Source organism: Anoplophora glabripennis, unplaced genomic scaffold (assembly GCF_000390285.2).
Source record: "Anoplophora glabripennis isolate ALB-LARVAE unplaced genomic scaffold, Agla_2.0 scaffold16, whole genome shotgun sequence".
Lineage (NCBI taxonomy): Eukaryota > Metazoa > Arthropoda > Insecta > Coleoptera > Cerambycidae > Anoplophora > Anoplophora glabripennis.
Genome location: NW_019416253.1, coordinates 304,534 through 332,455, shown reverse-complemented (window position 1 = coordinate 332,455; position 27,922 = coordinate 304,534).

Below are 27,922 nucleotides of genomic sequence, written 5' to 3'. Positions count from 1 at the left end.
GTACAGCCACACAAAAAAAATGTCTGTACTCTTAATGCGACATATGTTATCCGTAGTATTTTTGCCTCCTGATCACGAATCCGGTTGTTAGAAATAAGCATCACAGGAATTTCCTAACCTCGAAAAACAGGTCAAAAATAGCACAAATTCACGAAAAAGTGCTAGGAAAAATACAAAAAAAAATATTTTCTATATTCAAATGTTCATTTATCTGGTGTCCTAACACCGCTGAACGTGAATCCGGCGTTAGAATTGGTTCTTTTTTTAACCTCAAAAAAACGGGTCAGATGTCACGAATTTTCAAAAAATAACAGATTCGCGCCAAATTTGATATAGTGGTTTTCGGGGTCGCTGATCACGGATCCGAGGTTAATTTTGTAAAATTCAGTATGGCGAATCCAAGATGGCCGGCCAAATTTTCAAAAAATAACAGATTCGCGCCAAATTTGGTATACGGGGTTTTCGGGGTCGCTGATTACGCATTCGAGGTCAGAATTGCGATTTTTTTGTGTGGTTATGTTGTTATTAAGTTTAATATGCACGTTACTAAATTAAAGTAGATCCATGTATTTATAGAATTCAATGAAACGAGAATTAAAAAAAATTATCTTGTGTTCCTATTCTGTTCATAAATGACAATCATTTCAGTGCAATTTACGCTTACACAATATTATTTATCCCTTAATATCCACTGACTAACGAACGTATGACAACGCACTGATAATGCGAAGCTATAAAGGAAATTCATTACCGATTAAACAGGATCTGCTTGTTCAAAAAATATCCCTGGAGCAGTGGACCCCATATATTCATCACTCTTTTGATTGGCACACTGTAATTACCATTTGATCCTCTCTATTTCATCTCATACTCGTCAATCAAGCCCTGGATGTTTACAATTAGGACTGCTCTTTTCACACGTCTAGCGGACTAATTTATTTCCGAATATTACGGTAGATGACAATATGGATTACTATGCTGCTCTTCCGATGATTAAAACCGCCGTGCATAATTCTATTCGTTCGTCGATTATGTAATCCGCGTGATGTTCTTTGAATAACCGGAAACATTCCACCCGCCCTTGATAATTAAAACCCACATTAGCTTAAACAATGGTGGTACAAAAGGGCAAGCACGCGACATATTATCCTTGGTGGTTCGGAAAATGTATCTTTTGTTCGGAGTCTTTCTAGGTCGGGGTAAAGGCTTTCCTAATTTAATTAGAAAGAACAATCACGAATGGCTTACATGTAATAAATTCGACGTTCTGCGTTAAACGTTGAAGTTCTTGAATAGCGTTACACATTCATCGGCATGTATGTGCTTGCCTTGGCTTTAATTAATTTCGCCTTCTTATTGAGTTACATAATGGTTAAGAGATTGCGAGCTTACACAAACGACGGGAAGCTCTGATATTTTGCGAAGGGACGGGTAAAAATCATCATGTAAAGTTCGGTTTTAAGTAAAAATTATCTACAAAGGGCTTAGCTCTATTAATAAAGTATAACGCTGATTCAAATATATTCAAAAATATTTTCCTAAAATTTCCATTATTAAATGTATCTGTAAAATATTTCCTATTTTTTATGAAATGACATACTAGACCAGGAAAATTAGCGAAAATAAAAGAGAAACTTGAAAAAATTCCTATCCGCAATATTACTGTAAAATTGTCTAAAGGAACATAATACAAGACATCTCTCATCTCGTGAGTCAAAAAATTTTAATTACTAACTTTTCTATTTAAATAAATAACTGAGGAAAACAGTTTTTTCAGTTTGCAGGGAAAACCATAAATTTTAACAAAAAGTGACTCTCAGACAGCTTGTAGGGAATAAAATTATTTACAAAATGAGACTTGTTAAATTAAAATCGGCTAATAAACAAGAAAAAATGCCCATTTTTTAATTTGTTTATAACTATCGCATTTATTGTTAAAATTTTATAAAACCTATGACAAGTTGAGGGTTTTGTCATACTTTAAAAGTGTGCCAAAGGTGGGCGCTGTAGGTGCAATAGTTTTCGCACAATTCACTTTGTTTATAACGGAGGCTCCAAAAGTTATGAACTTTAAGCCTCTGTGCAGGCGTTAATTTTCAACCAAACATGATTCTGAAAGCGTCATTGTAATCTTAAAGACGTAATTAAGCGACCTATTAAAAAATATCACCGTTTTTTGACATTAACATTCTCAAATTGTGCATTAAAAAACCGTGCGTTTTTCGCTTATAAACTATTTTAATAAAATTGTTGCTATTTATGCTACCTCACCGAAAATAAAATCAATGGATAGCTGGCAAAAAAATACAGATTTTAAAAAAGCAGCCTCTACGACCAACACGAGCCAAAATAAGAATGTTTTTTTTAATCGTAGCGTAATTGTTTATAAACATAAAAACTTGAATTTTTCGCAAAATAAAGTTTACGACGTAAACTACGATTTCCCGTGAATTGCATTGAAAAATGTGGAAAATTAACGACTCACGAGCCCTTTAAAGAGAAGGTACTCGCTAAGTAAAATGTCCGGCGTAGTGGTGGGGGAAGCTCGTCCAAGAGAGTCGCGCGCGAGAGAAAAGTGAAATCCAAAGTTCAAATTGATGCGCGCTGTAAAATTTTTGTAATATCTCGGCTTCTATTCATCGTAGAAACTTCTTTTTTTTAAACTGGGATAGCTCGTCGAAAAAATAACAATGGGCATATTTACAAATTCGTAGAATAACCCTGAACCCCAGAAAAAAATGCATCTTTTATACTTAATTTTTTTTAATTTACAAAAATGTCACAAAAATTATTGTTAAACGAAATATTAATTAAAATTTAAATTTCGGAATTATTTTACTATTGTTAAATAAATAAATGAAACTATCGTTCATTTAAAAAGTTATTTTTTTACATATTAAGCCAAAGTAAACTTATTTTTTCGATATTTTGTTAGTTATTTAATTACGTTTTAAATGTAAAATTAAAGTAAAAATTCACAAATTATTTTCAATTTACTAAAAAATGTTTCATAATAATAGTTTACGTTTTTATTATTCCGTAGGACAAGCCTGGCGCGAAAAAATTTTGGTTCATTTGCGATTACTCTAACTCATGCTGAAGCATGGCAGTCAAACTTCTTACACCCTGTATATGGAGTATTCCTCGTCAACCGGATCAGTGCTGCCACCAAAATTTGAAGCAACAAAAAAATTCGTATAAATGCTCTTTTTACATCTTGATCTCATGGCTACAAAAGTCCGTGTGTGCATTTGCAAAAATTAATATGGCGGCATCAATATGGCGGCCATAAACTCAAAAATTGGCGATAAATGACCAAGAATTTCAATTTCAGAATTTAAACGAATTAAAAATAGTAACCGAAATTATTGATCAAGAACTTGGTATAAAACATTTTAAATCACAAAATGGCGGATCCAAGATGGCGAACTTTTGGCCAAATGTAAATGCCTTTACAAACACCAAATTCGTTTGGAAATGAATTGGCAGTGATTATCAAGGCCACTTATCTCAAATCAGATCTGACAGAATCTAAATCTTAAAATGGCGAACCCAAGATGGCGGATTAAAGATTAAAGTTCAAAACAATGAAAAAGGTAGGTACCAACTATCCTGAGAAGGGCCGATGGAAAGTTATCACCTATCTCTTGCAAGACTTATTGAAAAACTCGCCAACTTTTAATGAGGAGTTTTATCAAGAAAGCGGAAGCTAGAAAAAAATTATAATATATTTTCTAACAAAACATTTTGTAACAATTAAATTGTTAATATAATTTCAGGACCTTCCCAACCAACTTCGCATACTGTCGATTTCTTGAAATGCACATTCATACCTCCACTCTACGCATGCACAATAATGGCTGATGCTGTTTTATTCTGCATGCCCCATTGGTTTTGACATTATCCCAATAGAACTGCATTGAAAATACCTTCCGCTTAAATCAAAAACCAGTTTCACAACTGTAGACAATGAAAAAGTACCTTTCCACCTGTAGACATTAACACTTTTGGAAAAATACTGACAAATATTGCCAAATTCCTGAAACTAGAAAATCAAGAAACATATTCCGGTCAATCATCTAGTGATTTTTATTAAAATAACCTTCTAAGTCAAATCCAAGGTTGCCAAGTGGTGAACAATAGAAGTCATTTCCCGATATTTCGCTGTCCTGATGAAATATCGACCTGAAAGTTCGACAGGGGGATTTGGCCTTCATATGACATTAAAAATTTCCTACGCTTTCAGAATCCGTGGTCATAAATCGTATTTGCATCATACCATATCATCAAAAAAAAAGAGTTGACCTTCAAATAACCTTGCCATAAGCTAACTTTGTTAAACAGACATTGGATTCGGATCTAGCCACCCAAAAAACGTGTGTCTAGACTATCACACATTGGATTATGACCCAGACATCACTTGTAGCGTTTTGGAGGATGGAAGAGCGGCAAAACGGCAAAAGGATATGTCGAAGATTCTCTTCGATTGAAAATCAAGATTGGGAAGAAGATTGTTTTTACTACTGCTTGTTCTACGATTGCAAATATTAATACAAAACAATATGTCGTACATATTTGTAGCTTTCAAGAGCACTAACGCTCCCCACTATGGTAGGATCGTATTCGATGCAAAGTAGAGCAAAAAGTTGTCGGTCTTTTATCAAAGGAAAATCGTGTCATCATTTTTAGGAGGCGATGAACCATTTCAAATTTAAAATGAAATTGAATGTAAAATCTGAAATACCGCTGCATACGCACTGTGTTCTGGTAGTAGCTGTAGTCGCCCAGGTGCATCGAGTATACGAAGTTGTCGGTTATACATCAATACTAACCTGGTGAGCTTGGTCGTATATCAAAGAGCGCCTCCAAAAAACCAGTAAACAACAGTGGCGCGTACAGAGGTAAAATGTAGTACATATGTGGAATTTAAAAATCAAATTGGATTTGTAATAAATTACATTTAAAATACATAGTTTATGAGAATAAAGGAATTTTTGTGCAAGGGTGCCAGACGTGAACTCATCCCTTCATAATGTATACCTAAAGAAATTATTCAATTTCTAAAACTCTTAAAAGCGTATGGCACTGGATCCCTTGACAGGCAATGATTTATATTTGCTTACATCTTATATGGCTACATCAACCAAAACCGTGTAATGAAAACGAATGATTGTCTGCCTAGAGCTCTTGAGCTCTTGCCGTACTCGACAGAAGCGTCGACGTGTCGCAAAGGTATTTATTCCTCTTAAAACACGACCGCGATTCATTATAGAACTAAAATGAATATCCCGCGACCTGCGACACTCCACCCCGGCCGAATCGTATTGTGTTACACCTTCGCGTCTTCCGGGTAATTGCTTGAATTAATGGTTCAAAGCCGCTGGCATTTTAGATGTGTAGACTAAGAGGGACTCGCAAACTTCCCTCGCACTATAACCGGCTGGTAACTTCTCACAATGGAACGGTGCCGCTACATGACAAGATAACGAATGCACGCGCGTATAGAAAACGTTTGAAGTCAACACGTCAGCTGTTCATAATTTATTACGAAATTGAATCCCTTCGAGTGTAACTTTAAACAAAATACAATACCAGCTCCTGCATAACTTTATATAACTTGTGTAAGTCGGATGATAATTCGATCATCCGGGAACGTAGCGGGATCCTCACGGCAGATTTGCTGCTGTGCGGTAAAACGTGTTCTTCGGAGGTGGGTTTTATGGCGAGAGGCGTTTAAAGTTAGAAATGTTTCGCTCTTCAGTGAAAAGAATCTTTTAATGTACTTTTGTACGTAAGTTATTCAATAATTTTTGTGCACAAAATCCACACAATTATACAGGGTGTAACTAAATAAGTGTAAAACATTTAAGGGGGTGATTCCTCATCGAAAAAAAGATAGGATCTTTCATATAAAGAAACTTCATTGGAGCATCCCTTGTTAAGATACAGCCCCTTAAAGGGGGTACATAAAATTTGTTTAACAATTTTTTTCACAAGCACTAAACAAGTTACAATATTGAAATTAACCTGACATTTTCTACTACCAAAAAGACACTTAGCCAGTAATTTATTTGGTTTACCCCATGGTTGTAAGGGGTGGAAAACGCAACCCCTAAAATTTATTTCCAACGTAACTTTTTGTCTTATTATTTGTTTACCATTTAAAAATTTATTTCCGATAGCCTGTTTCATTCTAAAAAAAAATGTCTCTTGAATTTTTTGCCCAAATTAAACCAGTTCGCAGCAAAAAATTATTTTACGAACAAGATACATATCGCCATAAAACGAAAATACGAAACTAATTTATCTAGTAGGCCGCCATTAGCGATACTGACAATTAAATTGGAATCAAGCTGTCAGTTTGTAAATTTTTGAAATTGAAGTAATACTAATTGTGTATTGTTCTGTTCTTAATTTGTTACTTTAATAATTCACTTGTTATTAAAATGGCATACACAAATGAGGAAATGGCTGATATGCATTACGTTTACGGTCTGTCGCAGGGGAATGGGTTAGAAGCTTCTACAAGATATGCTGAAATGTATCCTCAACGGCAGCATCCTTCACATAGAATATTTGTCTGACTTCATCAACGATTACGTGAATATGGTTCATTCAACAAAAGAACGCAGGATTGTGGTCGCCATCGAGAAGTAAGAACACCACAGCTTGAGGCAGCAGTACTTAATTTGATAGAAGAACAACCTACTACCAGTACTAGAAAGATTGCTTTCCAGCTAAATGTTGATCATATGACGGTATTTCGAATTTTAAAGGAACATCTCTTATACCCTTACCATCTGCAACGAGTACAGGCACTGTTACCGCGAGACTTTCCGAACCGTCTTGAATTTTGCAATTGGATGCTGGAAATGATTAGAAGAAATCGTGACTTTCTGAAGACGATCGAATTCACAGACGAATGTAGTTTTTCTCGGGACAAGATTATTAATTTTCATAATTACCACATATGGGCTGATGAAAACCCTCACGCTATTGTCGAAACTAACCATCAAGAACAGTTTTCTCTTAACGTGTGGGTCGGAGTTATTGGGGATTATTTAATTGGGCCTCATTTTCTACCTCCTCGATTAAATGGTGAGGCATACGTTCAATTTTTAAGAGAAGTGCATCCCGTACTGCTGGAGGAAGTTCCTTTGGGCGTCAGAAGGGATATGGTTTTTATGCATGATGGGGCTCCCGCCCATTTTAGTCAAGTAGCACGTCAGCATTTAACTGAAACATATGCAAATCAGTGGATAGGTCGAGGAGGACCACAGAATTGGCCCGCTCGATCCCCGGATCTCAATCCTCTGGATTTGTCTACTTGGGGCCATTTGCAGCATTTGGTTTATCGTACTCCTGTTCGCGATGTAGAGGACTTAAGAAACCGCATTATCGATGCGTGCAGGGTAATTAGAGAGACTCCAGGAATATTTGAGCGAATACGTGGCTCAATGCGCCGACGTCTAGACGCATGCGTAATGTCTGAAGGTAGACATATTGAACATTTACTATGATTTCTACATGTTGTATGTTTTGTTATTATTAAATTAGTTTTGATTATTCCCCTTTAATCATTTAATGCAGGTAGTAACTACAAAATAACAGTAAATCCAGTCCGCATTTATGACGATGTATCTCTGTAGTTGTTCGTAAAATAATTTTTTACTGCGAACTGGTTTAATTTGGGCAAAAAATTCAAGAGACATTTTTTTTTAGAATGAAACAGGCTATCGGAAATAATTTTTTAAATGGTAAAAAAATAATAAGACAAAAAATTACGTTGGAAATAAATTTTAGGGGTTGCGTTTTCCACCCCTTACTACCATGGGGTAAACCAAATAAATTACTGGCTAAGTGTCTTTTTGGTAGTAGAAAATGTCAGGTTAATTTCAATATTGTAACTTGTTTAGTGCTTGTGAAAAAAATTGTTAAACAAATTTTATGTACCCCCTTTAAGGGGCTGTATCTTAACAAGGGATGCTCCAATGAAGTTTCTTTATATGAAAGATCCTATCTTTTTTTCGATGAGGAATCACCCCCTTAAATGGTTTACACTTATTTAGTTACACCCTGTATAATACTATGATCTAGTACTATCTTTAAATTATACAGAGTAAAACACGAATACATGAGTGCACAGTGCATAAGTAAAATCCCATTTTATCTTTGATAAACTGAAAACCAAGAATATATAGCACATCGAAATATTATTAGAGCAGCGGCTTGCAATGGTTGATACAATTACCAACGCACGGTGTGACGTCACAACTATACAATTTAAATGCTGTTATGAACAACAAAGCTTTTACAATTTATATACAAATTAGGCCAAGAAATATAGAACGCGACTTTTTGTTTCGGCAAGCTGAATTTATTAGTTCCCACAGTCTTAAAATGGGGGAAGATTTGTTACAGGCTGGTTAATTGTATAATTTTTACGTAAATTTACGTTTTTCGCTTATAACTTTTTTCCGTTCATTTCCACGAGAGAACAGTAACGTATTTTTTTTCGTCTTCAAAAGACCTACAAAACTAGCTTTCGAGTGTCAAAAAATATTGATTAGATCAAAAGTTATACACATAGGACGTTTATTTATGACTTTTGAATTAAACATTTATAAACTGCGTTATTATTACCAGAACGTTTTGGCATCGCATCCTCTCATTCCTTATCACTGTCTAATAACTCGCACGAAATCTGGACTCGGTAAGTTGAATAGTTTACAAGTTATGGCCTTATAAAAAATTATCCAATTATATTAGTCTGGACGATCCCGGGGATCTTCCACAATCGCATTGATTTTTTTTAAGGTAGATTTCATAATAATACATTTTTTTAAATTTCAAATTTGCAACCTTAGTTGCAAAATGAAATATACGACGCACGAGCGTGATATAGTTATATATCATTACATATTCGGAAAGCTTATAAAAAGAGGTTTAAGTTAAAAAAAATGGTCAAGATTCGTTGAAAAACAACGGAGTTAGAGACTGTCAAATACATTATTTTCAAGCGAATTTCGCTTATTTAACGGCAGGACTATGAATATACAGGGTGTCCCGATGCAACAAAATTTGGTCACAGATTCTTAAGACAAATTTAGGGGACCCGTGTTTTTTATTTTTGCCAAGTGGCCCTCTCTTTCGGAGTTACAGCCCCCAGAAATCCGCCACTAAGAATAATCTTTTTTTATATCTACTAATCCTATTGTACGAAAATCATTAAATTTGGTACACAGGGGTAATATGACATGTAGAATCTAATGGTGCTACGTTTTTTGGCGGGAACCCCCTTAAGACAATTTTTCGTGGGCCCCCTTGTCTTTGGAGCCAAAAAAAATTGGTCGCACATTTAAATTTCTTAACAATTATCAGTCCACTAGAAAGCTATTAAATTTAGAAACTTTTTGTCTCTTTATACTTTTTTCGTAAAACGCAATGTTTTCGAGAAAAATGTCAAAATGTGATCGAATGCATATCGTGATTCGCCATTTTCCTCAAAAACATTGCGTTTTACGTAACAAATATCAAGAGACAAAAAAGTTTCTAAATTCAATGGTTTCCTAGCAAACTAATAATTTAAAAAAAAAATCAAATTTGCAACCAAATTTTTCTGGTTCCAAAGCAAGGAGGCCCACGAAAAAGTGGCTTAAAGGGGTTTCTCGCCAAAAAGCGTAACACTGTGAGATTGCACATGTCATAAAACACCTGTGTGCCAAATTTAGTGATTCTTGTACAACATGGTTTTGAGATATAAAAAAAAACTTCTTAGGGGCAGAATTCAGGGGGCTGTAACTCCGAAAGAGGGGACCAGTTGGCAGAAAGAAAAAATACGGGTCCCCTAAATTTGTCTTAAGAATATATGCCCAAATTTTGTTGCATGAATTGCGGGACACCTTGTATACGGCTCGCCAAAAATCAAGCGACCCACTGACTTTTGACAATATTTCTTATGCACTTAACATACTTCCACATATAAAACATTTTCATCCGGGAAAGTACTCGGGTTGCCGGTTATGACAGTATTTTTTTACCAACCTAATTTGTTTAACAATAGGCCGTCAACTTTGAGAGTCTGTAACTCCGTTGTTTTTCAACGAATCTTCACGATTTTTTTTAACTTTAAGCTCTTTTCGTAAGCTTTCCGAATATGTAATCACGCTCGTGCGTCGTATATTTCATTTTGCAACTAAGGCTAAAAAATAAAAAAAATTCCAGGTTGCAAATTTGAAATTAAAAAAAAAAGTGATAGATTTCAATGTATTATTATGAGATCTACCATGAAAAAAATTAGTGCGATTGTGGAATATCCTCGGGATCTCGGGAATAATTAGTTAATTTGTTTATAAGGCCATAACTTGTAAACTATTCAACTTACCGATTCCTGATTTCGTGTGAGTTTAGCAGTTTATAAATGTTTAATTCAAAAGTCCTAAATAAACTTCTTCTGTTTATAACTTTTGATCTAATCAATATTTTTTGACGCTCGGGGCTAGTTTTGTAGGTCTTTTGAAGACGAAAAAAAAAGTACTTTACTGTTTTCTCGTGAAAATGAACGGAAAAAAGTTATAAGCGAAAACGTGAATTTACGTAAAAATTATACAATTAACCACCCTGTAAACAATCTTTCGCCCATTTTTATGACTGTAGAAACTAATATGTTATTGTACGTAATATTTAGCATCTGTAGTGATAAATTCAGCTTGCCGAAACAAAAAGTCGCGAAATAGTCATTTCTCAGCTTATTTTCCCCTCCTAAAATAATGAATAGAGATAATGGATGTAAAAACTGGTACATTCTTATTCTGGTCTACAGAATTACATTATTGTATTTTTCAAAAGTATGCAAGTTGCCTTATTTGCCAATGCGAAGTAAAAATTAAATAAAAAACATATGTTGTAAATATTTAAGCACTCGACTTTCGCGACACTTTTAACTATGCAAGTCTGCGAATCCAAATAGTGTACCTAATTTTTTTCGCTGGGGTAAATTTTCGATAACTTTCGTCCTTAGTTTTAAACGAGTTAGTTCTGATATGTACGGATAAACGAACAGAGCTTTTAAAAAGTTTCAGATAGATTTTTATTTGTTATCTCTTGGAAATTGGCCAGTATTGTTACTAACGGCTTCTTCTCAGACCTAAGAAACTTGAAACTAAGGAATGACAAAGCCAGCTCTTAGCTCGGGGTATTTCTAGAAAACAATTTTTATTCTTCGAAGATTGAAAGTATACAGGGTGATTCAGAACTTATCAAAAAAAATTGATAGTATAGTGGACTCTTACAAATAAAATTTCGTAAAAAAACCAAAAAGATCAGTTCGAAAATGAATTAAAAACAACTGTTCCACCGACGTATAAACACATTTGAGCCCGTCTTTTCTACATTCTACGAACTAACACAAATGTTGTCTTACTTCACCATAACACAAATGTTGTTTTGCTTCACCATAAATTAAAACGATATCCATCAACTCGATTTGCTATACAAGTAAACTATTTTTGACACATGAAAAACTTATGTAAACACTACCGCAAAATGTTAAGACTAAAATCGTATATCATTATTCGGGACCACATTGAGCACAGCGCACAACCCGAATGACTAATCTTTTTACGACCCATCTATTCCCAAATTTTTTTGGATAAATTGTGAATCACCCTGTATAATTTCCACGTATTAACAATAATTTGATAACCAACACTTTGTAAAAAGTTCGCCAAGACTTCTTCCGAGTTTATACTGCATTTTCTGTCTTCCAACCTTTAAATAACGAACATTTCTTGTAAACTTGTTTAGATTTTGCTTGAATTAATCCCAAAGATGCAGCTTCGGCTTCTAGTCGAAAATTTCCTCGCAAAGATCCTTCAGACTCCGAATCCAAGACTTGACTTTTTAAAATACTGCAACAATTCCACATAATGTCGAGCGTATTATGTACTATTATTGCACAGGCTCTTATAAAGTCAGTTTTCTACTCAGAAAGTTGTTTAAAAAAACTGTCACGATAGTAGGTAAAAGTTCTTGAGCTCTATCCTTTTCCTTAGAATCATTGATTCATTTTTACATTTACGATACGTAAAGGCGAGAATTTGTCCAAACTTTTATACAGGGTGATTCAGAACTTATCAAAAAAAAAAATTCTGGATGTACAGGGGACCCTTACAAATACAATTTTGTAAAGAAAAAATCAAAAAGGGCAGTTCGAAAATGATTTAAAACTACACTTCTGCACGGCCCTGGAAACTGGTCCATTGTAAAACCTGACGTCGGACAATGCGACCGGCATGGTGATGTAATAAAAACGGACAAAAACTTTCGCAAGAAAAGAACTAAATAGAATTGTATAGCACCTATTTTATATCGGCAAATTCAACTGCTTTTGTCTTTATTAATTAATAAAATTAATTTGTGTTTTTAAATAATAAAATCATTTGACATACCCAATGTTACAATTGTTCAAATTTTTATCCACCAACGTATAAACACATTTGGGTCCGTCTTAATCAGTTTCTACAAACTAACATAAATGTTGTCTTGCTTCACCATAACACAAATGCTTCACCATAATACAAATGTCTTGCTTTACCATAAATTAAAACGATATCTATCAACTCCGAGTTGCTATACACGCAAACCATTTTTGACACCAACTACTAAAAAACTATTGTAAACACCACAGATAACCTGTAAACACTATCGCAACGACGATTGCAAAATCAGATTTCAGTATTCGGAGTCGCTGAGGCCACGTGGCTCTCCACGCATATTGCAAATGACGCTAGAGACTACAGTTGTCCAGCTATGTAGTGATTGAATGTACTATAACTTCAATAATTTTTTTCTCGGAAACTATAAGGATTTTACAAAAAATTTTTTACGATATTGACTCCCATTTCTTATGCTGCATATATTCTCAAATTTTTTTGGATAAGTTATTAATCACCCTGTATACCCACTTAATTCGGCAACGCAGAGACATCGGTTCTTTATGAACCCCCATTCCTCGGATTTACAATTATGATAAATGTATTCATAGGGAAGTCCTCGATATAGTTCTCGAGAAAGTCTCCCTTTGTCCTATAATTAAAATGTAAATGTTGAGCAGACTGCTCCTCAAATTTAAACTTTATGTATTAAACTGTCAAAATTAGACAATAATCTTGGAAGCAACATCTTGCTTAAACGAAATTATATTAAACTCCCCGAAGGGTAATTTTCTTTCTAGAAGCTTATTTAATTTAACCGAGAGACGTATTAATAACTAGCGACTACTTTGCCCGGCAAAATTCAAGTCCTTGTGCATGTGATTTAATTACGGGATAAGGATAAGGACTTGGAATAACAAAAAAAAAACGTCGAAGTAAATTGACTCCAAACACTCGATAGAAAGGACTTCATAATGCAGGCAGCTCCTTCAAAGCTAGATATTGACTGTGTCAATATTGGCGTCTATCCTGTCAGTACGAAGCTCTTAATTAAAAATTAAATTAAGAAGGTGTAATACCTACTATCCTGTACCTTTTTATCTCAGAACCCTGAGGACATCAAAGTGCCCAGCGATGGGGATATTAAAAAGACGATAATTACATTTCCAATATAATTTTTCATGATTTACTTAGAAAAATGCAATTTATCTTCATTAAAACTTTCTATGTGTTTCTTAAGTCAAAAATCCAGGGGCGTAAATGTGGGGTCTTCAGACAATCATTATCCAGCTACAGGGTGTCAAAAATTAAAATAAAATCAGTTTTTAATTTCTAAACCGCTTGAGACAATTGAACCAAATTCGGGGTGCATATTTAATATGGCGGAGGTGTGGGTATAATCGATCATTATTTCCCAAAAAAATATATATCACCCTGTATAATATTACAAAAAAATAGGCCATATATGCGCCATTGTATTATATTCACTTTTTGTTTATTTACACTTTTTTGTATTCCAAACCGATTAACACCTAATGTGGTTAAATTATCTCAAACGGGTTAGAAATTAATATTTAAGTTTTTGACACGCTGTAGCTGGACAATGGCCGTTCTAAGACCACACATTTACATAAAAAAACCATCCTTATTTTTGTCCACAGAATACGCATCTGGATTTTTGACCTCTACTTAAAAAACAACCTGTATAGATTGCGGATATAAAAGTTAACTTCAGTAATATAGGAAGGAAAAAACGTGTTTGAATTTTTACATCTCAGCAAATAAAGTAATCGTGCTGGACAATTTTTATACAAAGTTATCACGCGAGCTGAACTCTATATAGGATCGTAAAAGAATATTTGAGATATTCCATTCTAAAGTGTTCTTTGGGTCATCGGACACAAAAATATGAATCTGGATATATTTTCCATCGAATAACGGAAATATTTCCTACCTTTACGCGATTTCAAATATCGGAGGGTAATTTAAAGTAGGTGCCGATACGGGAATGTCAATAATTTCATTTGACGTCAAAGGATGATGTAAAACCGAAACTGGAGCTGATATATTTGCCCGAGTATTAATATAATTGAAGTACTGGGGAGCTATAGCAATCTTCAGTAAATCATAATTTCGGGACCGAAAATAAATACGCTTTTCCCACTTAACATGTCTGCGTATTAGCTTAAATATACTGAGGGGTTATATCCGGTAATTTTGTGATGAAAAATAAATATTGTCTTACGTAATTAATTCCTAATTTATTCGAAATATATTGAGATGAAATAAAATTATTAATAGAAATTTATAAATTTAAATTAAAATTTTACTTTACTAAGACATTGTGAAGAGATAAGATTGAAATAATTATTATAAAACATAAAAAATTGAGTACAAAAATTGTTGGTATTAAATAAGGTATTGTGAGATATTATCAGAGAGTCATATTACTAGGTGAAAATTTCTGATAGATATTTAGGTGTAAGTATAGGCAACCAATGTAACATCTTATAGTCTGTTTAGAAATGAAAGAGAGTAATAATAATATTTTTATATTATGCATTTTCGGTGTAGATGAGGTGTACTTTTAAAAAAACTTCGTGCGATCGAACTGTACTAAATTGTAGCAGGTAGCTAAAATTTAATCCCCGACAATCTGTCTTTGTCTATGCCGCTTCAATTTCTCGGTCCATTTCTCTTATAAGTAAACAATATAAAAACAGCATTTCAAAACATGAGGCTACTTTAAGCATCATAACCGGGTTAAGAGGGTTTTTAGTAATTCAAATAAAATTATTCAATATTATTATCAAAATATTTATTTAAATTTAATTAATAGACTTTTATTCCACACAATAATATATGTATTTTGAAAATTCAAATTATGGTGAGTAAATGTAGTGTTGTATAAATGTACAATAAAGAAAATATAAAGTACGTATATTAAAATTCATCCTCTCAATATTCTGATGAATTATCTTCGTCTCCTAGATTCATAACGATAGGTTCCACAGTAACGTCAATTAAATTATCGAGTTCCCACATTTTCTCCTCTTCTTTTTGTACATGATGTATACATCTTTGCCAGTTATCTGCAGTTACTCGTTCCAAGGAATTTTTTAACAAAATTTTCACGTCACTTAATTTAAACATCGTATTATTTCGCGCTGCATCTCCTTTTACCTGCGCCCAGACTAATTCGATTGGGTTAAGTTCACAGTGATAAGGTGGTAACCGTAGTACCGTTATTTGGCGATTTGTTGCCATTTCATCGATAACCAACATATTTTTTTTTTATCTTTATTAAGATGACAAGTGTCAAAAGTTCCTTTTTCACCATATTTGTTTCAAAAGAAATGTTTTTTCCGGATAACCATTGAATTATATCGGCTTTCCTCCAAGCAGTCGTAGGCGTCCGCTCGGTCTGCCGTGAATGGTAACTGGCATTATCCATGACAATTACAGACCCCGGAGGAATAAGATCCAACATCTGTGTAAAATACTCTTCGAAAACATCTGCGTTCATGTCTTCGTGATAGTCACCTGTATTTTTAAATTCAAATAAAAGTAAACCGCCATCTACAAAACCACTGGCACTACCTATATGTGTCACTATTAATCTTCGCCCTTTACCTGAAGGTGCCTTGAACCCTGTTGAAAGTCCATCCAAAAATGCTGGTCGAAAACTTTTTATATTTTTGTCTTGCCATACGTTTGTTACAGTATATCCCTAGTTGACCCAAGTTTCGTCTAGATAATAAATATTCCTCCCTTCGTCACGGAATTTTCTAATTGATCTTAAGTAGGATCTTTGTCAATAAATAATTTCATCTTTATCGATAAGAACTGACTTCCTGTTCTGCTTTTCCCAGCAAAAATTCAACTCTCGTAAGACGGCCCATAATTTGCTTCTACTGATTTTTGGCAAATCGTCGTCCTCTGAAAGTTCACTTAAAATTTTGTTTAGCGTTGGTATTTCTTTTTTAAAATAAAATGAGTGTACTTTTCTGCGAATGACATTTTTGAAGAAATCATCTATAACGACTTCTGACCTCCCTGAAGATGATTTTGGGGGATTTACAGTATCTAGTTCATTTTTTGTTTCCTTTAAAAGTCTGTAGATAGTCGATTTTCCAATCCCTGTCATTTTGGAACACTTTTCCACGATGTCGTCAACACTGTTGGTAGGATTTTGGTGTTTCAATGCATTAAATACATTTAATATAATAATCTTCTCATTCTGAGACAGCGCACATCTTTTCACGCGTTTAGCAGGTACGTAATCTGATAAGCTCGACATTTTACCCAAACAATATTATATCCACTGGCACAATAGTCACTAAACACATGTCGAATTTTACTCTACTGCACTAGCACGTCTTCGTGTATTCAGCTCTAAGACTGGATTGATCTGTCACAATACACTGGCTCCTGCCCTATGATGTATCCAGTAAAATATACTAATGTACACCCATTACCTGTTAGCATTAGTGTTACCCGATAATTACCTGAAACGAAATATTAGCACGCCCATGGCCGGTACTTATCTCGGGGTTTTATTACTCTCTTTCATTTCCAAACAGACTATAGGAGCAAAATTTTGAAAGCCGTTTTTTGTTGGTTTGTCTATAGGCAACTAACATAACACATTACGCGTAAATTTTGAATACCGGTTTGTTAAAAGTGGTATTATAATAATTTAATACAAAATATTCCTTAAATGTGTCCGAACATTTGAATATTATAATTTATCATTGATATTAAACAAATTAATAAGCAAATTAAACTTAACTAATATATTTTGTTTGTAAGTGGTGCATTGATTAGGTATCTTCAAAGCTTTACCCCGTAAAAATTCACTGCTGGGAAAGAGTCTGAGATTAGCAAGGGTAGATTAAAAACAAATAACCACGACATCATAACATACTATATTCTATATGTGGTAGAATAAAACTAATGCCGAATTCGGAATTAGCGTGTCAAAATACGTGTGTAGTGATGTGCTCTGTTTAGTAGATAATAGCGATACACGTTCATAATTTTATATCTAAGTTATTATCCTGAAACACCCTTGGTGCCTTCAACATTTAACGTCTTACTTGTATGATAATTTTTTACATAGAGCTCGTATGACATTTAATTAAAGTACCAAATTATGTAGAACTAAGGTATCTGTTGTGAGTTTTCGAAAATAATTATGGGATTTTAGTTTTAAAACAGTGCGACGTGACGCTTCAACAAATGATCCTGTTTAGGGTGGCATTAATGCATCTATCACTATCTAAAAGAACGAAAAACGAAAACTTTAAAATCTATTCAATGAGTCGCGAACTGATAGATGGCGGTGGCGGATGCTTCATCCGGGATTTCGTATTATACGTCATGGACAAAGTATGGACGCTATCATTAGTTGCAGGCGTTTTTATATTTGCGGATCCCAGTAAGCTTTTTTAATAAATTAATCAATCAACGTTGCCACTAAATGGGACACAATATCGATGCTGGTTTAAACCGCCCGATAGACGGATATATGTGAGTAAGCGCAACGAACTAATGAATTGCCTGGACTCTGGACGTTTCCGATTATCTGTCTAAATTCCTCCCGCAGGTTTTTAATAATAGCGGCAATTCGTGAGAGATTTTAGCGTTTCCTGTTGTTCCCGATTTCATTTTTCATTTGTATCAGGCCCGAAAAGGGCATTAGTGTTTCGTACAGGGGCCCTCATATTTAAAAATCTTTCAATTAAATTGATATACAATTTGTCCGTTGTATCGGCGACATAGCCAACTGTAATTCGTTTTCTGTTATTTTTACTGTTTCTCTAACTGCGCTCTCCGCAAATTGTCCATAAATTTTGTAGTAATCAGCTTTCAACTGTCAGGTGAATAGAAAGTTGTCGTTAATTATGGTGTCGTTTTGTTGGTTACAGGTACTGGATATGTTTTAGATACTGGTAATGTTATTCCTCGCCCTGAGCGAGGACTATAACAATACAAATTGTACCCTATCCTGTTCAACTACTGCAGAAGTTGAAAGTAGCAGTTTTTCTTGACAGATGGTATTTATAGCAAAAATGAGGCTTTTTTACTTATTTGCAAACTACGTTTCATCACAATCTATTAATGTTATACACCTGCCTAGTTTATTTACGTTTTACACTTAATATTCGGAAAAGTACTGAAAACTTTAGGAAATTTCATTTAGTTAATGTAATTGCATTAGTCACATGTAACAATTAGGATTGTTATAATATCTAATTCAGAAAATTTCCATTAGAAAATGAAGTTAGTTAGTTTTATCATTTATTTCATGATTTACGTATGAACTAATTTTTTACAACTGAAAAGTTGTATATTTAGTTTGTTTTTTAGAGATATGTTATGAAATAAAAGAATAAAAATATTTCTAGTATTGAGGGAAATTTCTGAACAAGTGGCACCAATGCACTGTAGACGCATTGTTTATCCTTGTCGTTCATATACATTTGTATAAGTTTATCTCTGTAATGCTCGTGTTTTTATAGAGATTCCAGCCACAGTCTTCTACATCTACGGAAGCTGTGGCAATTCTGAATTATTTATTGAGTTCTATTTGTGGTTAAAATTTGATTCACCCGAACTGAAACACCCCTGTTCATTCTAACCTGTTCCAAAAGGCAAAACGCACGCTTCCGTATAATTACGGATCCAATACAGCTATACAGCGGACTACAGCTTATATACAGGGTGTTAAAAAAAGAGTGTAAAATATTTCAGAAGGTAATAGTATGAACCAAAATAAGCAGAAAAGTCTTAATAAACATGGGTCCGCAAAGTAACGGTTGCGGAGATATGGACCACTATTCGTTTTTCAAACATTTTATTTTATTAGGAATAAACCGACAAAGGAAGCTTTTAACAAACAAAAAACAAAGTTACAGAAGATGTTCAAAGTGCCCTCCGTCCATTTCCAAGCAGGCACGACATCTTCGTCTCAACGATATTCGAACTCTTTCGAAAACACCCTCCTTGGTTTGGATTTCTTGACACTTTTGATTAATCCGTAGCTGCAGCTCTTCCAGGCTATTTACAGGAGTACCATACACTAATGTCTTCAAATATCCCCAAACAAAGAAATCTAGAGGGTTCAGATCAGGCGATCTTGGAGGCCATAAAACAGGTCCGGCCCTTCCTACCCATCTATGTGGAAAAGTTTGGTGTAAATGCTCTCTAACGGCCATGGAAAAATGAGCTGGAGCACCATCATGCTGGAACCACATTTGTTGCCTCTGATTCAAAGGAATGTCTTCCAAAAACTCATACAGTGTGTTCTGCAGAAAGTTGAGGTAAGCAGCGCCTGTTAATCGGTTTGGTAAAACAACAGGACCTAGAAACCTGTCACCTACAATACCCATCCAAATGTTTAATGAAAAACGTGCCTGATGTCCAGATTCTATTAGAGCATGAGGATTTTCGTCGGCCCAAATATGCGTATTGTGAAAATTAAACACTCCATTTCTTGTGAACCCGGCCTCATCAGTAAAAAGAATGTTTGCAAGAAAACGAGGGTCTTCAGCATCATGACGTAGAAACCAGCGGCAAAAAACCAAACGTGCTTGATGATCATTTATTGGATTTAAGGCCTGTACTCGTTGCACATGGTATGGATAAAGCAGTTGCTCGTGAAGGATTCTCCAAACAAGAGGACCACTAATTCCTACCTCGGCTGATATTCTCCGCACACTCGTACCTGGATTCTGCTCTACCAGTGCTAGAATTTCTTCTTCTGCTCTAGGAGTGGATACCGACCTTGGTCTTCCGGATAAATGGCACTGTTTGCTCAAGGAACCGGTATCACGCAATCTTTGGTGAATTCTTCCAAACATGCGTTGTGAAGGAATCTGGCGATTTGGATAAGCGTCAACATAAAGACGTCGCGCTTCGGTGGCGTTCCCATTAGCACGACCATACATGAAATGCATGTCTGTTAATTCTGCGTTAGAGTAACCAGCCATAGCGAAAGAAAACTTGTGCACTGAGAACAACTGTCAAATACGTACTGTTTATTTCACTAAACATCAACCAACTATTATAAGAAAATACACAACGTTTTTGCAAAATAAAAAAGCGCTAAAAAACATAAAACATTCCATATCTCCGCAACCGTTACTTTGCGGACCCATGTTTATTCAGACTTTTCTGCTTATTTTGGTTTATACTATTACCTCCTTAAATATTTTACACTCTTTTTTTAACACCTTGTATTTTCATTTAAAGTCCATACTAACAAATAATATGAATTGTGACCTGCTTTAGTATGTTTCGTTGGATATGTTCCGACACCGTGAAAATATCTTTATTTTATGTTTAATGTTCGTCTTGAGTTAGAACGCAGAAATAATGGAAATTTGCCGACGTCGCGACGAATTCCTTAGGTGTCCTACTTACCTCGTCATCTATATAATTGGAAAAGTTCATCGCTTCTTATTCGTTACCAACAACTGAAACTTGAAATGACTTTCATCCCAAACAACAATCTCGGATTAGAGATTAACATTACGTCGTACATTTCTCTGTAACAATTTAAATTAAGTAATTGCCATTTGGATTGTCTGGTGTACAGGATGGTGGCTGAAAGTGTTTTTAGCAAAAATTTCCTTTCTCGAAATTTTGAACAGCTAACCATATGAGTAAATAAGTAAGAGGTTTTTATTGGATAGGGCGGACCGAACATGCATTCACTGAGGACATCTCGCGTTGTTGTGGCAAAACTTTGTCCTTTATAGAAATTGTTAAACAAAAATCTGCAACCACAGATCGGATCTGTATTTCCAATATTTCATTCAACAGAAATATAATGTTTGAGGTTATAGTTTATATTCAGGTAGGTTGTCACGTTTTGTGCATTAATAAATTTGTTTTGTTTTAGATTAATTTAATAAGAGATTTATTGAATCAATCATCTGAACTGCCTTACTGTATTTTTATTCGTTTTTTATCCAAAGTGAGTTTTCTTGGTAGAACAAAACGTCAATGTTGCGCTCCAAATTGCAAAAGCACTTACTATATGAATGTGTGTAAATTGTGTAATACGTCCTGTAGAAATAAAAGTTTTTTCCGAATTTAAAAAGACAGACGATTACTGTGGATAGAATCAGTTCGAAAATTATGTAAATCAGACTTTACACTGACAAACACATATAATTATTTTTGTGAAGACCATTTTGAGTTAAAATGTCGTAAAAACAGTAATAAGAATAGTCACATAATGGTGAGGAAATTATTCCCATTTTTGACGTTCCTCATTTGCTTAAAAATACAAGAAATGCTTTATATAACAATAATATTAAATTTTCGCAGAATAAAACAGCAAAATTCAACCACATAGTATTGTTCTGAAATTGATAAATCTAGACCTCTAACTTCCAAGGTTTACGAAAGATACATGGCCATTATTTCGAATTCGAAATAATTTTTGGCAAGTAACTGCACTATTATTTCACATAAAGGCAGGTAAATAATTCTTTAATAAAATTTCTTTGAAATTTGCAGTTATTAATGGTTTCTATAAAAAAATAATAACAAGAGTCTCCATGTAAATTTTTTTTATTTAAAGTGTTTCATAAGTAGTGGGTCATGAAACCACTGTCAATGGTTCACCTTAATTTTAATTATCAATAAACCATTAACAGCTGTTTTGTCATGTATTACTTATGAAATACTTTTTATTCATTAGTGTATTTTATTATTTTAAATTTGCCGCCATTATGGTGCAGCGACATCTAGTAGACAGTAGAATTAGAAGTTACTCTAATTGTGTTTTACTATGCAGTTTCCTTAATTATTATATGGTCTGTGGTTTGCAAGTGTGTCATTTGCCACAGTAACTACAGATGACGTACTCTGTCGCTGCTGCCAACAGAAGATACAGAATAAAACCCTCTTACTTAGTTACTCATATGCACATAACCTGTGAGAAATCGTTTTGCTGCTCGTGACAAATTTTGTACTAATTTTTATAGGTAGTGTTCTAATATTTAAACCAACATTTACATTGAATTTTGCATCCTGTATAATTTCCGTCTACATCCCCATTGGATCGTGTCTAATAACGCTGAGCAAATAGATTAGCTGGTGATACGGAACTATGTTAACTTCCTTATCAAGAGTCTATAAACATTCCAGGCGAACAACTCGACTACAATATTTACGATCGGATCATTGCCATTAATCCGCAAATTAATCAAATAAATCTTCGGCTATTAATTGGCGGGATTGAAAAGAAATTAATTATAATTTGTTTATGGGACGTGATGCGGGCCATCAATCAGTGGAATTTCCATGAGAGAATTACCGGTGACGATAAATCTTCACTCGGGAATCAATAGAGACGTGTCACTCTTTAACCCACCACTATTTCGTTATGAGCCCCAGTCTCGAGGGAGAGCAATATGTCATAGAGGTTCCAGGGTAGCAATGCAGCTCGCCCCTGTTTTTTTTTAATTCGTTCGGAAACGTTCGCTGTGGATACAATTTTTAGTAAAGTAAATATCCGTTCTAATCTGTAAACCCTTCGCAAGTAATATTTTGCTTAATTTGCTGACAACTAAATGAAATAAGTGCCTCAAAAATCAAGTAGGTGCTGAGAAAAAAAATTATTTTGTTATAAATCATGTTTGCCAGTTTTTGTGCTATTTCCGCAACAAGATTGTACAAAAAAGGACATGAAAGAGTTCAACAATATAAATGGTAAATCGATGAAAAAATTACTGATGAAGTGAATATGCCGAAATCCATAATTGGAAAGAGTAGTAAAAATTCTGATCGACCACCAAACGTGATAAAAAGGACGTAAAGGCAGATTTTTTCGGTCTTTACTCCGTGGTTGCCGCCAGTTATAGATTTACATTGTATTTCCTTAGCCTTTACCAAGTCCTTGTTGTTCTCGATCTAGGCTCTGTGGGGCCAGTACAGGCCATGAAAGGCTTAAAACTACGATGTTGATAGAGAATAAAACGACTTATCCACAAAAATTTGGGAATAGATGCCTCATGAAAAATGGGCTCAATATGTAAAATCCTTATAGTTTCCGAGACGAAAGTTGTAGTACTTTCAACCCTTATATCGCTGAGCTACTATAGTCATTCACGTTGTGCGCAGTGTGCAATGCGCTATCTCTGTCCACCTGGAGATAGTGTTTATATTAGTTTTTCAAATCTTAAAAATGACTTAATAATATGAGAGATGTGCCCAAAGAGAGAGAGTTTAATATTAGCATACTTTTAGAATTCGAAGTGATAATTTTTCAATATCATTGACATCTCATATACTATTTTTTTAAATATCCACAGAAATAAAAGTTTGAAGTACTTACTTAATTTCGGAAAAATCCTTATTTCATTTTATTTTATCATTATTCTTCAAACTCTTCATATTCATTAATAATAACAGTATTGGATATGAAATTTTCACAATAAAACGATAAAAGACACCACCTTGTATATATTAAAATCACAAAACAACTCTGAAAACTATCGAAAACGCTACAAACAACCCGACAGCAATACTGTACCATGTCGTTGTTACAAATTTTCTCTTTTTTGCTATGAAAACATATATTGATTTGCTGCAATTACACACGCATTCACCAATGGGTGTGGGGATAATGATGCTCTGTGCCTTGGAAAACTTAGTTTTCACCCTATGTTTACTTGTAGAGCACTTAAACATCGACATAGTCTTATAAAAGTAACCAAAATGCAGAGGTTCACTATTTTTCTCTTGATCGTTACACTTGTAATCGTGAAATGCCGATACTCCTATTAGACGCAGAAAGGTCCTACCTACACAACGACATTAAAGTCACTCCGATCGAACCTCTGCGCCCAGCGTTCAAGATTAAACATTTTGAAAGTTTACGCTCCTCCTGTAGATCTAGCGTTATACTACCGATTTTTTAAACATGCCCAATGTTAAACGTTACTTCGGCAAATATAGAGACCCAAAAAGTCTAGTGAACATATTCAAGTGATATGGGTTTTAGATGTATGAACTACATATGCATGTATGTTTTGCAAACGAAAAATCGTTTAATTTGTGACAAATTGCCAATGATAGTTTCCTTCCATAGAATTATTAACTAAAACAAGGTTAAAATAGTTCTCTAATACAACTCACGTTTTCTATAATTATTTTTACTACTTTATGACAAAAAACGTTTTTTCATCGGGTTGACTGCCGGCCTATATATGTCATATGCCGACGAAGGGCGCCGCTTCTCATCACAATCACAATGTATTCAAATGACACCTACTTTTTTATTATATTTATATTCCAGGTTATATTAAATTTTATCTCTAAAGTTTACTTTTGTTAGGCAGACGAGTTCCTGCGAGATCCCGACAAATTTTTCAGCATTGCTTGGGTACAAGAGCGAATATTACGCAGCGGGTTCTGAAGGCAATCTTGAGAGTCCTTTAATTTTTAATAATATCGCCGGTTCAGACCTTATCGGGTCCCTACCCTCGAAAAAAAACGAGAACGCGTGGGAAAACAGTTTCAAGGATATTTACCGATGTAATCTTAATGAAAGTTCAATACCCTGTTGATTAAAGAACGACAACTGCCGTCGGTATTCAAGGAATACACAATACACAAGGAGAATCACCTTGAAATTACGGCATACAGCAATATTAAAATATTTGAAATAAAGTATACTTATGAATTGTTGATGTTAATAAAATTTCCTTATTATAATCCTGTACATACAGTTAATCACATAACATTTTACAACCACTCAAAAAACATTTAGAAAATACTTTAATAAACAAAAGCTTGGTTTATATTACTGTGTCAGAGTTTGCATTTAAATTATAGAGAGATGTTAATTTTGTCAAATTTTGCTAAGATCTTTGAGATCATAATATACAAAAAGTTGAAATTAAGTAGCCCATTATAACTAACAAAATAGAACGTACAAAACAGCGTTATAAATAAATTGTCCCAGGGCCAGGCAAAAGCCGCTCGAGAATTCGCTCTTTTTGCATTAAATAGAACTTCACAAATGGTGACCAAAAATGAAACCTCGTATTCTTTGATGAATTTTAAGTTTTTATCTAGGACGCTTCGTTAAAAAGATACAGGGCGTTAAACTTCAAAAAATATTTAAAATTTTCGAGTAAAACTTAAAAAACCAACAGAACATTTCTTTCAGTGTAATTCGACTTAATTTGATAACGTTATTTAGGTGGTCGAAATTTTTAATTTCGAAATCGCAATATCTGAATTTGCGCCGACAAAGCAGACAAACATTTAAATATTTTGAATTTGATTAAAGCGCTTTTGGTTCGATTGCTCCATATTGACTCCAGGAATCTTAAGCTGTATATAGACAAAAGAATAACACTAATTAAGTTTATATCTAGGTCGCACCTCAACATTCACATGATCCCTGACTAGCAGTTCGTTTGGAGAAGTCGTATCGATTATCGCTTCAAAGCCTATTGTTAGTTAGACGTTATCCGTGTCAATCAGGATATAATCGACATGAATTATGGTTACGTAGATTAAGCCAGTCTAGAGGCTAATTAGATTAATTGTATTGTAATCCAAGCATACACCTGAGGAAACAAGTGGATCTTCTGTGGTTGCACGGCTGAATTTGCGCGAAATAGTATAGGCTTTTGGTGATATTAAGAAGAGCATTTGGTGCTTGAAAATGTGGAGATAGTTTCAAGAATAGTCTTCGTGATAAGTATAACATTTTAGGCAATAAAATCGTGCTGTTAGATGAAATATTGGAACAGGTAATGAATACATTTGAAATCAAATAAAAACTCAATGTTAAAAAAGATACAAAATTTACTTTGCGTTTTGTATGATATTTCCGTTAGATTTTTTTCTCATAATCCTATTCTTTATACAAACTGTAGGCTTAGTCATATGAGTAACTAAATAAGAGTGTTTATTTCCTTGTCTTCCATTGGAAGCATCACTTGCTCCAGACGCAACTGGCGCCATCTTACATCCGGCCTGTGAACAAATAGCAGCTGTAACATAAAACAGAAACTGCAGTGACCGTGCTAGCCGTCTTCGGTTTGAGAATGTAGTTCAAAAACTATGCAATAGATGTCGCATTATTACGCTGCACTTGGCGGCAAATTTAAACATACCATAATATTCAGAGTGCAACTTATATATGGAATAAAATTCATATTCATTGACTACAAAGCTTTGTAAAAAAATATCAGTTCTAATGTAAAAATTGACCAGATTTTTTTTACAAAATTATGTAGTCAATGACATGAATTTCATTTCATGTAAGTTACACACAATAATGGTATAAAAGATTGACTTTTTTAGTAGGTATATCCATTAAGAGGCTATTATTGTTTTCACTTTTTAAACAATGACTAAAAAATGCATAAGCAGTTATTTTTTAAATGCACGTACTTAAATTTATTCTGTTGCAAATAGGAAAAGAAGATAATTACTAGTAATTAATAGTGATTACTGTGATACAAAATAGACATATACTTACCTTTCCCCTCTTTATTAAAAATATTGTTAGATACATTTGTTTCAAACTATATTGATTCTCATCAGTACGATGCATGTACTACTGTTTAATATTCATTAAAAAATCCAAAAATCCGTTTTTTGTTGTCTACTATTCGACATACAAGTGAAGTTTTGACAAAATGAAGTATTATGTGAAGTACTTCCACAACCAGTATTTGAATCTACTTCATCCGGCACCTAGATAAATGATGATCCGGCATGGTATCGTTGACAATAACAGTACTAGTACTTGCAGTGGTATTTAGAGATGGCAATTTGGAATAAGTATATTTTGGTTTCTTAAATGGAGGTTCTGGAAAATCATCTAACATTGATGTTTGGCATTTATTAATTTCGGCATTTTCTAATGTTTCACTAACAAACTGTTTAACTGACTCTGGAGTAGTTTTCAAGTAAACGTTACTATTAAGAGAATCTAAATGTGATGATATACTATTTGATTCACTAAATATTGTTGGCACTGCATTTTTGTTGAGGCTATTCTTCGCAAAAATAACATTTTTCGTTGATGAAGTTAAAATCTGGTTTACATTCTATCCAAATCATTTTCTTATCTGCACTCTGCAGTGTGCAGTAACTATGAAAAAGCTTTTATTTCTGTAAGAAGTATCTGTGGTATATAAATAATATGTATTCTTGCAGTTTGGTGCACAACAGTAACGTGAGATCATTCCAGACATTTTCTATTAAAAAGTAAAACAAGCAAAAGCAGTAAGACAATTCAGATGAACGATTCAACAATTATAATTATCTTCTTGCGTTACATTAAATTTGAGTCTAAAATAGAAAACAATTATTATCAAAAGCACGGTAACTTACGAGTTAATTAGTCATAATACAACCACTTTCTAATCTGTGAATACAACGTAGAGAAGAAATAACCTCAAACCTAATCCACAGAACACATCCCCTTTATGACTTAATTTTCA